The following is a 12029-nucleotide window of genomic DNA, read 5'->3' on the forward strand; positions in this document are numbered from 1 at the left end:
TGTAACATTTGTGGGAAAATGTGACTCTTACATACATCTAAAGTGAATGGAGCAGCGTACCAAAGAACAGAGAGCAAACTGTTTCGCCACAAGCAAGACTTGAGAAATAGGGCATGAACAAGGCAATAAACCGTGGTCGAGCTGGCTGATATTTGTCGATAATATACCTATATCTTGACTAAATGAATGAATGATTGTAGAAACGAATGAATGAATGAATGAATGAATGAATGAATGAATGAATGGACGAAATGACTAATGAATGAATAGGCGAAAAGAACAGATCGTAGCCGATCAGCACTTCACTTTACCATACCTACTCACAGTAATGTAAATGTCGACCACTTACCTGGTGAATGAAAGTCATTAGGGCGTGACATTTAAGACCTGAGGTCATTAGATCACGTGTCTTGCCTGCGTGTAAGCGCTCGGAATGTCTCTCTAATACACTTTTGTTACTACTGGACGCAAAATGAATTGCAAGGTCTGTTTATTAACTCGTGCCGTGCCAATAATTGCGGCCAAGTGATAAGTGCTGGGGATACTTGTTTACACCCAACGCGCATTAAATGAATTATGCCTCGCTACTTTTTTCTGATTAGTGGCTGTAACAACTAGCACTTCCAAGGGATAGTTTTGCACGAGCCGACATGTGTATTGTCCATGGATCCAAGTGAAGGATCGATGATCTGATTGGATCTTGAAGAAAACGGCAAGTTAGGATCTATGATCTCATGTTGAGAATAGTAGTCGCCAGTCGGCATTCTTTTCAGAAGTAAGATCACTGCTGAACAAGAGCAACGCGTAACGTAACGATAAACGAATAGCTACGTGGTAGCTCAATCAAGATCAGCAATCAGTAATCACGATAACAGCGGAAAGGTGCCATCAGCCAGCGGCGCTGCTAACATCGAGCAGCCTGCCTCTTAGCGATCCTACCGTCATCTATACCGTTTCCTGACTGGGCACCGCAGCCCGCTTTGGACCTACGCGACATCTAGCATCCAGCGCCTCAACCTGCCTCGGACGCTGGCGACATCTATGGGGTACGGCAGAAAACAGGCATCGAAAACGCCAGAAATACGTGCCGAGACTTAGCAAATGTCGATTCGTGTCTTGTTCTTGTTTTGTTATGCAGTTTGAAATAAGGAGACTAACCCTACGTAAAAAGTTGTTAAGTTTTCTTTTTATGCGAGGAAATCGAGAACAATTTTGTCAATGCCGGACGCACTGCGAGACTCTCGCACTAGGGCAATAAGTGTGGCCGTACCAGTGCGACCCGCATTTCCAACAAGATCCACATTTCACTCTCGCAGCGAGAGTAAAATATCCCAAATTCACTCGCCCCTCTTGGATCCTTGAGTATTATTGTGTAGTGTATGGTCGATAGGGAAAGCTCGATACCGACCTTCAAGTTGGTGTAAATAACTGGATTTTCCACATGAAGGGTCTGTTTCATTTTCACCCTCATTATCAAAAAAATTGTTTTAGAAAATTGAAACTTAGAAACGTAAGAAATGTTTGCAATAAAATAGGTGGATGAAAACGAGGGAAATGTGGACTATTGCACCGTCATCGATATCTCTGAGCTTTTCACCTAGCCAGGCCAGCTTGGAAGGTGTGCCGGCGTGCTTCCCGGCAGACAGCTCAAAAAGACCAGAGGCCAGTTTTACCAACAGAAAAATAGCCGCCTGCCGCAATTTTTTGCCTAAATAAAAGACCGCTTCACATACGGAGCGTAAACGGTAAAGCCCTATCCTGTTACGTGCCCATGCCCATGGCGTATGTGAAACGGTCTTTACTTTTAGGGAAACAATTCCGGCAGGCTGTTATTTTTCTGTTGGTAAAACTGGCCTCTGAGGCCAATCTTACCACAAGGGAAGTCGCAAGACAAAATATTTATATTTCTTGAAGTTCCCCAAAAGATTCGCCAATCACCAACAACGCGAAAAATAGCCACTGATATGAAAACACAACAGTTTGGCTGGCATATTACTTATCAGTTGTTATATCAGCGATTGAGTTTTCCGGTGGCTGGCGAAATTGTGGGTCACTTTGGGCTGAAATAGCCGGCGATAATCGCAGCCGGCGATTTTTTATTGGTAAAAATGGCCTCAGATGTCTGAGACCCTACAGCTACACCACCGTGTCAGTTAGCTAAGCAGGCGCAATGTAGCCGAACTAGTCAACTAGTCAGCTATCTGAGCTAGCCAGCCTGCCAGCTAGATAGCTAGCAGCTAGCCCACCAAACCCGCCCAGATAGTGAAGCCTGCCAGCTCCCAGCACCGCCGCCACCGCTCGATATTCTCGGCCCGTCTGACCCGCACTGGCAGGCGGTCCTCATTTGTTCCCGCACCTTTCCACTGCTCGAACAAGAACAGAGCTTCCATTGAGAAGCTGACGGCCCGTGCCCAGCCCGTGCCCGGTTCCGTGCCCGGTCCTGTGCCCAGGCGGTGGCCCAGAAATACTCGAGGCGCAACTGAGAGTCGGGCCACTCGGGAGAGTGGTGGACTGGGCGGGCAGGACGGCCCGCCGGTTGCCGGTCTGTTGGTTAGTCTGTTGTCGGTTGTTAGTCTTTTGTCGGTTGTTGGTCTGTTGGTTGGTCTGCTGGTCTACAGTCTGTCAGTCTGCTGCAGCTGGTTTGTCAGCCTGACGTTCGGTCCGTGCTTCGGTTTGACGGTCTTACATTCTGTCAGACTGTAATTCTGTCATCCTGCTTTTTTTTTCATCTTTTGGTCTATCAGTCTATCAAGCTCACAGTTAACCGGCTAAGCGTTGGTTTAAATTTTATCTTAGCTGATTTACATGTGATTGTTTTATATATTATATAGCTCTGAAATCTTCATCTCATTGACCTCAAGCATGGCCTAAGGTGTCATTGAGCTGATTCAGGGAGTGAGTTGTATTGTGTTTCTGTGAACGAATGAATGAGTGAAACAACAAATGAATGAATCAGCAAGTGAACTATCGAACTTACGAATTGCTGAATGAATGAATGAATGAATGAATGATTGAATGAATGAATGAATGAATGAATGAATGGATGAACGAATGGATGAATGCGGTGCTCAAGTTCAAAGCAAGCACAACCAGGAATGCATTCGCCATACGACTTCGCACACAGTGAACAGTCACCCATACTCACTGTTCGTCAGGTAACGCTCTCTGCCTTCCATCTCTCCCCTCCCCTCCCCCTCCCCAAACCGAGCCGTCCGCCCGCCAGCTCCCGCGCTCGTCAATCACCTAGCGGCGACACGCGGAACTAATTGATGACGACAGGCCCGCAGGGCATACCTGACCTGTCGACTATCCACGGGAACAGAGCTTTACTGTTTAACGCCTGATTACAACAGCTGAGGCGAGTGTGGTGTGAAGTGAGGTTAATTTTGTTTCGCAACTATATATGTGTCCACCTAGTCAAAGATGTTAAATCGTAGAGCTGATTTCATACTCGTATGCAAGGTATGCCGCAATTTTCTTGGTGAGTTTTGAGAGCTCAATTCTAAACGAGACAGCCGTTACAGCAGCTCTCATTTTCACGCTTTTCACCGATTTACTACAGTCATGGGAGCTGAAAAGATATGCTTAACGATGGTCTGGAACACGAGTAAAACAAATACAGACGGATCAATGAGGATTGAGCACGACAGTTCTGACAGGTTTATAAACACAGTGCATTTTACGGTTGGATTTCAGAAGGGAGAAAAAAAAACGAAAAATGCGGCGGCCATAAAGTTGGAATTAGGAAACGGTTAGAAACCGTTATCTTCATTTCGAATTCAGATTTACATTTTAAATGTTCTTCGAAAAAGGAAACGTTCGAAAAAAGAAACATTAGGTTAAATGTCATTGAAAAACACGGAATGCTAGATCACATAAAATACTCTGGCCCATAGAGAAGGTATACAGTGGCTTCTGATCTTGTTACAAGTGGTTTATCATTTCATCTAAATTAGCAGAAATTGTTGCAAAAACTGACAGGGGCGTCGCCACGGATTTTTGAGTTGGGGGGGGGGGGGGGGGGTCGGGTTTCCGGTCTTCGTCTTGATGGGTAGGGGTGTTTTTAGCCACACTCCCGGTTTTTTCGTGTGCCCGGAGAAAAACCTCGGCGCCGCGCCGCGAAAGCAGCGGTATATCTTATTGTACATCATTTTTGCATCGTGCATAAAAATCAAGCAGAGGTCACCTGAGGTCAGGTCACAATGTCATGTCAAGTTCAGTTTTAATGCCTCTTAAAACTGCAATCTTGTCATTCCTATAGATTATCTCCTGACTCTATAAGTCTGAAATTTGGTGTAATGAATGGGATTATAAGTGCCAACAGTTCATGAATCAGGGATTTTACATCTGTGAAGCGAAGTCAGGTCAAATAGATATGTGACCTCACCAATCATGATAAGATATGGGAAAAAGCACGATGCCCTCTGCTTTGAAAGAATATGCTTAAAAACGCTAGATACTTTTGTAGCCATGGCACCTTGTTCATTTTAGTGATAAGGTGCAGCTAATGACCAGTGGTGACTGAAATGGTCAGTCATTAGGTCATCAAAGGTCTCTAACACATTTTCGACAACAACTTATCGTACAATAGAGATGTTTCCGAGCGCCAGACTAGGCAGTCCGGTCATTTACATGTACCGCGTGTTCGAACCAGCCTTGGCCAAAGAACTTTTAAGCAGCGAGCGTGTAAACTGTACAACGAACATGTCATAGGAACGGAGCTTCAGGTCATGTCTGGTCCGCGCTTTAAGAAATGTATTCAAAGCCACCTATTCAGATAGATGGATAGGCGACGATACAAACATTTTAGCTGTGCTTATAGTTTTAGTGTGCTTTTATACTCTTGCAGGTTTAACTGTTTATGTTTCTTTTTAACGCGCTTACTGTTTTGACGAGGGCTCGGAATAGCCACCTTGAGTGGAAGAGTGCCAATGATGTAAAATACAATACAATACAATACAACTTTTGATGGAGACGTTGTAGAGCGATGACAGCACCTGGAGTGTGTTCAGCTCAGTAACACAGATCGATCCATATGCAGCAGGTTCTTTTCCGGTCAGGTCATGACCTTTACATGATGTCAAGTTTTCTATTCAAGTTTTTAAGTTCAAATTGTAAGCCATGCGACGTGTTTCGACGAAACAAAAACGATGGCGATAACATGAATATCATGCACATTCACTGAATCATAGGTTGTTACAGAACAAATGTTTCGGCAAAATCCGTCAGTTTAGCTGTTTGGACTCTATGGTACACAAGCCATAGACCCGAAGTCATATCTGAGGCGAAGTTGGCGAAAGAGCTTTAAAAAGCTATCGAATACGCTTTCTGTGTTGCTTTAGCTCTTATTCGTATTTTGCGGGTCGCTAAGGTAAAACGTTTACCAACGTAACGCATAAGGCATGCTTTCGGCCCCTGATAGAGGTAGAGTTTCGCGGAAGAGCGAAAATGCTGCCCGTGAAGAGAGAAAGCCGATGATGCCCAAATTCAAGGTCTTGGCCGGGTCATCTTAGGTCAACGCCCAAAAGTAGGAAAAATCTGGCCGCCTGCTAGAACTTAATGAGCCGTAGCTATTATCGGGGTCCCGAGTACGAGTTCGATGTTAGTCTTGAACAAAGATGATGACTCCATGCATTTTGGGTAGATCGGGTCGGGTCAGGTCAGGTCGACCATCAGGCTTCCTGCTGGCCATCTAGAGTGGGTGACTGACAACCACCAACGATAGCTTCGTAACATGTTACATAACCATCATTTATCAAAACTACTTCAAACGGTTCAAACGGGCGCTCAACTCGAAATCAGCCCCAAAAACCACACTTGTAAGTGGAAGCAAATAAAACTCAAAAAAGTTAACCAAGGTCATCCATATTCGAATCATGGGGCCAATTTTTTTTAGAATAGGTGTAAAATTCATTAACTCGAGGTCACTGGAAGTTTCGTTGCAATATACCTACTCCTTTTTGCGCGTCTTATTAGGAAAGCCCCAGAGGGATCCACCATCTGACCCCATTTCCCCTATGCAGGCAGGTCCGAGGGTAGCAGGGCTGAGGCTAGCCAGGTACATACCTCGTAGCTACTGATACGTCATCCGACGAATCGACTGCAACCATTATTTTGACAATCAGACTAACGCTTGGGTCAGTTTTGACGCGCTCGCTCATTTGAGGGATAAAAAGGGACTAAAATCATATTGTCATGCTGATGTTCTAGCCCACAGCTTATTGACCTATAAGCAATAGGGACTAGGGAGCTCTTGAAGCGATTCTGAATCTGACGTTGTATTTGTTGATGTTGCTGACGCCAACTTCCCTGACATGATAGCTAAAAAAGCATACTCAGCATCGCCAAAAGTGGGGGGTCGACCCCCCCGGTTCTGACGAGTGGGGGGGTCGCGACCCCCCCGACCCCCCCGTCGGCGACGCCCCTGAGTGAAAAACACACGTATCAAGCACAGAAGCTGTCAGAAACAATACATCCTGTTGAGAGAAAAAAAAACATGCGGAGAACCGCACGTCTTCAGCTGCAGTCTGTATCCGGAAAACACATTAACTACCTATCACTCGAAAATGGTGCGGCGCGGTTTTCAATCCAACCGCAATGGCAAACCTGACCCACAATCACCCGTGGAACACATGGCATACAGACCAACCGCATCGGGGCATCCGGCCCCGACTCATATACCCGCCGTTTGCACCGGAGGCGGTTCGTCGTGCTCGACGGCACCGGTGCGTCGGGAGCGACGCGGCGCGGCCGGGCGACGGACCGACCTCCGGGCCGCTTCCGGCGCCCGTGACCCGCGGCCGCCCGCCGCGCGCGACTTCAAAGGAGCCGCCCGCCCACTTCAAAGGAGCCGCCCGCCGCCGGCGGCAGACATCAGCGCGCGCGCGCGCGCTTCTGCCGGTACCGCCGGTGGCGACGATAGGCGACGTAGACGACGATGTAGAGAGAACGAAAAACGGGACGAGTCGAGTGTGAGATGTGGGAGAAAGAACGAAGAAAACTGGCATAGGACAGATGATAATATGAAGAAAATGTATAAGAATGCTGAGATATATTCGTTCACAAATAAAGCACGAGCTGAGAGCTTAGCCTTGCCACCACGAGTGAAAGGTGTAATAGCTAGCTTTTTTGCAACTGTTCTGAATGCCTTTCAGATGGAGCTGAACTTTGGAGCATCTCATCTTTGTTTCAAGATGTTTAATTGCGAATACTTCAATTGCAAGGTCATGAGAGTTCATTCACTGATGCTCTATTAGGTTATGCGTAGGTCTGTACACGGTCCAAAAAGATCACGATTACATAACGCTCTTAACGCTCTTAACGCTCTTGGTCCGTGAACTTTTTACCAAAAGGTAAAACTTTCAGAAAGTAGAAACTTTCGAGTTCTTATAAATAACGTGTATATCGAACTTTTCACCCGGAACACCTGATGTCAGACCAAATGCAACGGAGAAAATCTAGTAACTGGCATTCCCCGTTATCCCGTTATTCTCATAATTCTAGCCAGCATCATATGGCTTTTCCCATGGCAACATAATCCGGCAAATTAACCGCCGCTCAAGCAGCACCCTGCGTGGCTCACTCTCTGCTCAGCTACCTCAGAGGGCACGGTTCGCCACGCAGTGGCCTGAAGAGCTCCAACCGTCCGTGAAAGAGGACTCTGTTGAGTTGGGCGTGACTGCTCGCCGCTGAAGAACACGGCATCTGGAGTGTGTCATTTACATGTGATTAGCATGTTCTTGGTCTTGTTCTGGGTCGCGAAAGTCGTGTTGTCGTTTCGTTGATGAGTTTGGTGTTGAATGTGGAGGCTGGCGAAAGAAACGAAGATATAAAAAATAACAGAGTGCGTATTGGTAAAATATCAGAGATATTGTTATACAAATGCGCCAAATTTGTACAAAGAAAGCACAGTCAATGACTATCAATGTTGAGTATCCTAGTCACAGCCTACATTGAGTGTGAGACCAATTAAATTCACATGTTTTACGAACTGTCATCATTCCTTAATACTCCTTTCACGATGCTATTTTCGCCTCTGCTCGAACTTTCCGCCTCGCACTTCACGAGGAGATACAACAGCTTCATCTCGCCCTCCACACAACCGCAAGAACCGCAGGCAGGTCACACCCCCCCCCCCACCTCACCCGCAGCCTCCAGTTGGCCCACCCTCGAGTTACCTCCACCGCAGACAATGCCCTCTCAGAAGCGCCGGGCGGCGGTGCCCAGCTAAGGACGGTGTTATTAATGACGCAACTGGTCCAAATGACGTCACATTGACTCCCGCTGGGTGGACAGCGCGGGTCGGCAGGTCGTTGGACAGCTGGTTGAGTGAGAAGTCGGGGCAGGGGTGTGGACAAAGAGTGCCCGATATATAGTGTATGAAATTGACTGTGGTGTGTCGGTAAAAGCAAAAATAGTAAGATTGCTTCATCAACTTGTTCCCCCCCCCCACACACACACACACCCCACACACCTTTGGAAAATAAGTTAGTCACATGATGAGTTCAAGTGTGCAATGTTCCCTCTAATCACGCCAGCAGCTGACAGCTCGTTGGAGTAATTCAACCATGTTGCAATGTTTGATATCTATATAGTTTTAGGAACATGAACTATTTTGTAGGAAACCATAGCCCCAGCTACGGTGCTAGCCATGCCCATTTATCGATAATTATCACGGGATAAGCAGTCGTTGATGATGTTATTTTCTTTAAATATTAAAATTAAATTTACGTGAAAAATGACCTATATTTCACCCATCAGACTACTTCAGGGAATGCCCTGGCCCCAGTACAGTACGGAATCTGATTTGTTGCAAAGAAACCACATCTCTTTTGAATTTTTAGTCTTACTTGAAATGCGACTAGGCCGACTACCCCCACTCACCAATAAACAAAACCCATTAAAAATCGACATCTACGTCCAATGCCCCTTGCCGCTGCTGCCAACGACCAGCCCTGCTACTTCGTCAACTTCCTTGAAAAGCTAGTGCACAGCTTCTTGAAAATTTCAAAAATATATTGATATTATCTTAATTGCTACGATCTATCCTGTGACCAGCTCCTATAGACTCTAGCGTCTCTAGCGCTGCTCTGTCCCTTAGAAGGTAGAGGCCATTGACAATTGAGAGAATGTGATGCAGTGACAGATCTAGGATGTAGCTAATTTCAATTGCTGGTTACGAGCGAGCGAGCGCAGCGAGCGAAGCGAAGTCTTTTCAATATAACGGAAAAATCTCGGTATGAGCGGCCCGACCCGGCCTGTCACGCTTTTGAGAGGCTTATAACTCAGCAGCCCCTGGGCCAATTTACTTGCGGTAATTTTATAGGATAGCTTCATTCCTTCTACGAAGTATTGGGCTATTTTGGATACATGTGGATTGTGGATGATCCCTTATGCAAGTGCCACGTGCAAAACGAAGAGGTGTCAGTTTTGAAACAATTGCAATATCTCGGTAGCTACTGGGCCAATTGCGATGAAAGTTAGCATGTAGGTAGGCCCCCACCAGGCAATGCATTCCCATGTGCCACAGTTGGGGTGCAGCTGCACGTGCGCACGTGCAGGGGTCGATTCCAGATCTCAAGAACGGCTGAACCGATTGCGCTCAAATTTGGCACATGGTTAGGGACCGGTTAGTAGGGTGCCGTGCAAAAGTCAGTTGGGACCCATTTTGCACGTGCGCAGGTGCAGGCTGCCGCTTCCAGATCTCGAGAATGGCTGGGTCGATTATGCTCAAATTTGGCACATCGCTTGAGACTGGTTAGTAGGGTGCCGTGCACCGTGTCAGTTGGAACTAACCTCTCACAATTTCACACGTGCAAGGCTTACCCTCTTGCTCGCTCGTTTGCCGCTCTAAATGCGTTTTGCTGGTTATTATTTCACACATAAAACGTCGAAATACATGGCCGATGCGCTGTCAAAATCACACCGCACTGCCACTACCTCGTCTACACCTTTTGTCAGTTTATTTCGGTACGTGCGCGTCCATTTTAGACCTAGCGGATTCTTTGTAGACATACCGCAAGGCTATGTATCAGTATAGCATTGCATGTCGGCCGTTTATAGCGGTGATCGGCATTAGAGCATTTAATTTCGGCGCAGCAGCAAAAGACGCCCGGTTTCGGCGTGTCCGCATTGTATTTCGGCGATGCTGTTGGAGATTGGAGACGGCCGCACGATATTTAGAACAGCAGCAACCAAATTCGGCGATATTCATTCAATTTCGGTGGCTATTTGGAAGCAAGCAGAGACTTCTTGCTTACAAAATTAGCTTGTTGGAGCATTGTTATTCAGTCAAACGTTTTTCAAGGTGTTTACTGTTGCCACTGTCTCATTGTCTGGACTTGAGTGCATGCCTCCAGCCCTCCACCCTCTCCGTTATGGCCGAATATTCCTCTCGCCATCGCCAGCGATGAGCATGATTTCATGTCCGTGCTTTCTGTGGGTTAAACAAAGCATTACAATGTGCCTATTAATTTCTATAAAGGAAGTACAAATAACATAAGTTTATAGGCACCTGCTTAAAACGAAGCTGGCGGAGAACAAAACCAGGCCGACGGGGTACGCGACTACTGAACTTTGACCCCGCCCATGCGCCAGAGACGCCCGTCGCCCGGTGTCGTCGCGCGGTTGTTGAAAGGATGCGCCGAGCGCCGGATGGACAGTCAGATGCTCAGGGAGGGGGGGGGGGGGAGAAAAATACACCTGCCGCAACTACGAGTCTTGTCCATGGGACGGGTTAGAATGTTGGCGCTAAGCCTCTGGGTCTGGTGGTGTTCGTGGGGGTGGGGTGGGGTGAGGGGAGGCGTGATGATACGATACGGAATGATTAATTTATTTTCGTGTCCTTCTGCACACAGTAGGTAAGGGATGTTTGATATTTCACGCTGGCAGTTGATTAATAGGAGATGATTACAGGAAGTGCAACGATAACCGATTGGTAGGACTTATTCTGGTATGGCTGAGCTAATTGTGTTATGTTTGATTGACGAGGTGATGGGTTGCTTTCAAAGTGAAGTAAAATAACAGGTCTTTTGATAAAATGGGTTCATGTTTTGGGCAAAAACTTGGCACACAGTGACAACAGCACAGACGTGCTTCAATGAAAGAGAATCGGGGCTTGCCTCGAGTCCAACAACGATTGGCGTTTGCCTTGTCGATCGTCGTCCGCCATGTGCGGACAGGAGCGGGTACTGTAATATAAAAAAGAAACCAGCCCACCACAGATGTTATCTTTTTAGGATAAATAGTACTAATTCAGTAAAGTTTATCAATTTTCACATCAGAATTCGAAACGGGAAACAGCGAAACGATATTAGGTAGGTACTGTGACGCTAAACAAACAATGGCCTGCTTTTCTCCCCCTGAGAATATCTCAAAGCCACAAAGCTGTATGAGGATTCATTTGATGCTCAAGAAGCGTTCCTGAAAATATGAATCACCTGGGTGCCTCCGGTTACCCGCCGAAATTGAATGAACAGTGCCGAATTTGGTTGTCACTGTTGCTAAATAGCGTGCGCTACCTCTAAACCTGTGCTGGCGCAGCCGATTCTACTTGCGCTATCGCTGAAAATGGAGCGTTTTGCCGCTGTGCCGAAATTGAATGCTTTACCGCCGACTGCCTGACCTGCGCCGAGATATTATGTGATTCTTGTACATAATATTGCGGTGTGTCTACACACATTTCGTAAGTTCTAAAATGGACGATTACGCCCCGAAATAAACTGACAAAAGGTGTATTTATCCTTCAACGAGCTCTTGAAGAAATGCAGGAATTCGTAATGATGATCATTGTTCGAGTGGAAGGAAGGTCGGCATATTCTTGATTACCAGTATCAAGTATGCAACACTGTGTTGTTAGTTATTGCAAATTTGGTAATACCTCTCTAAGAAATACGTAGTCCAGGTGCATGTGAGAACTCAAGATTAAATTATTTATCGATATTAGGAGAATGCTCCAAGAGCCAGGGGCGGATCCAAGGGGGGGGTCACATGGGTCATGGCCCCCCCCCCTTGAGGCCCGGGGGCCCAAA

Source organism: Amphibalanus amphitrite, unplaced genomic scaffold (genome assembly GCF_019059575.1).
Source record: "Amphibalanus amphitrite isolate SeventyFive unplaced genomic scaffold, NRLGWU_Aamphi_draft 000829F_arrow, whole genome shotgun sequence".
Classification (NCBI taxonomy): domain Eukaryota; kingdom Metazoa; phylum Arthropoda; class Thecostraca; order Balanomorpha; family Balanidae; genus Amphibalanus; species Amphibalanus amphitrite.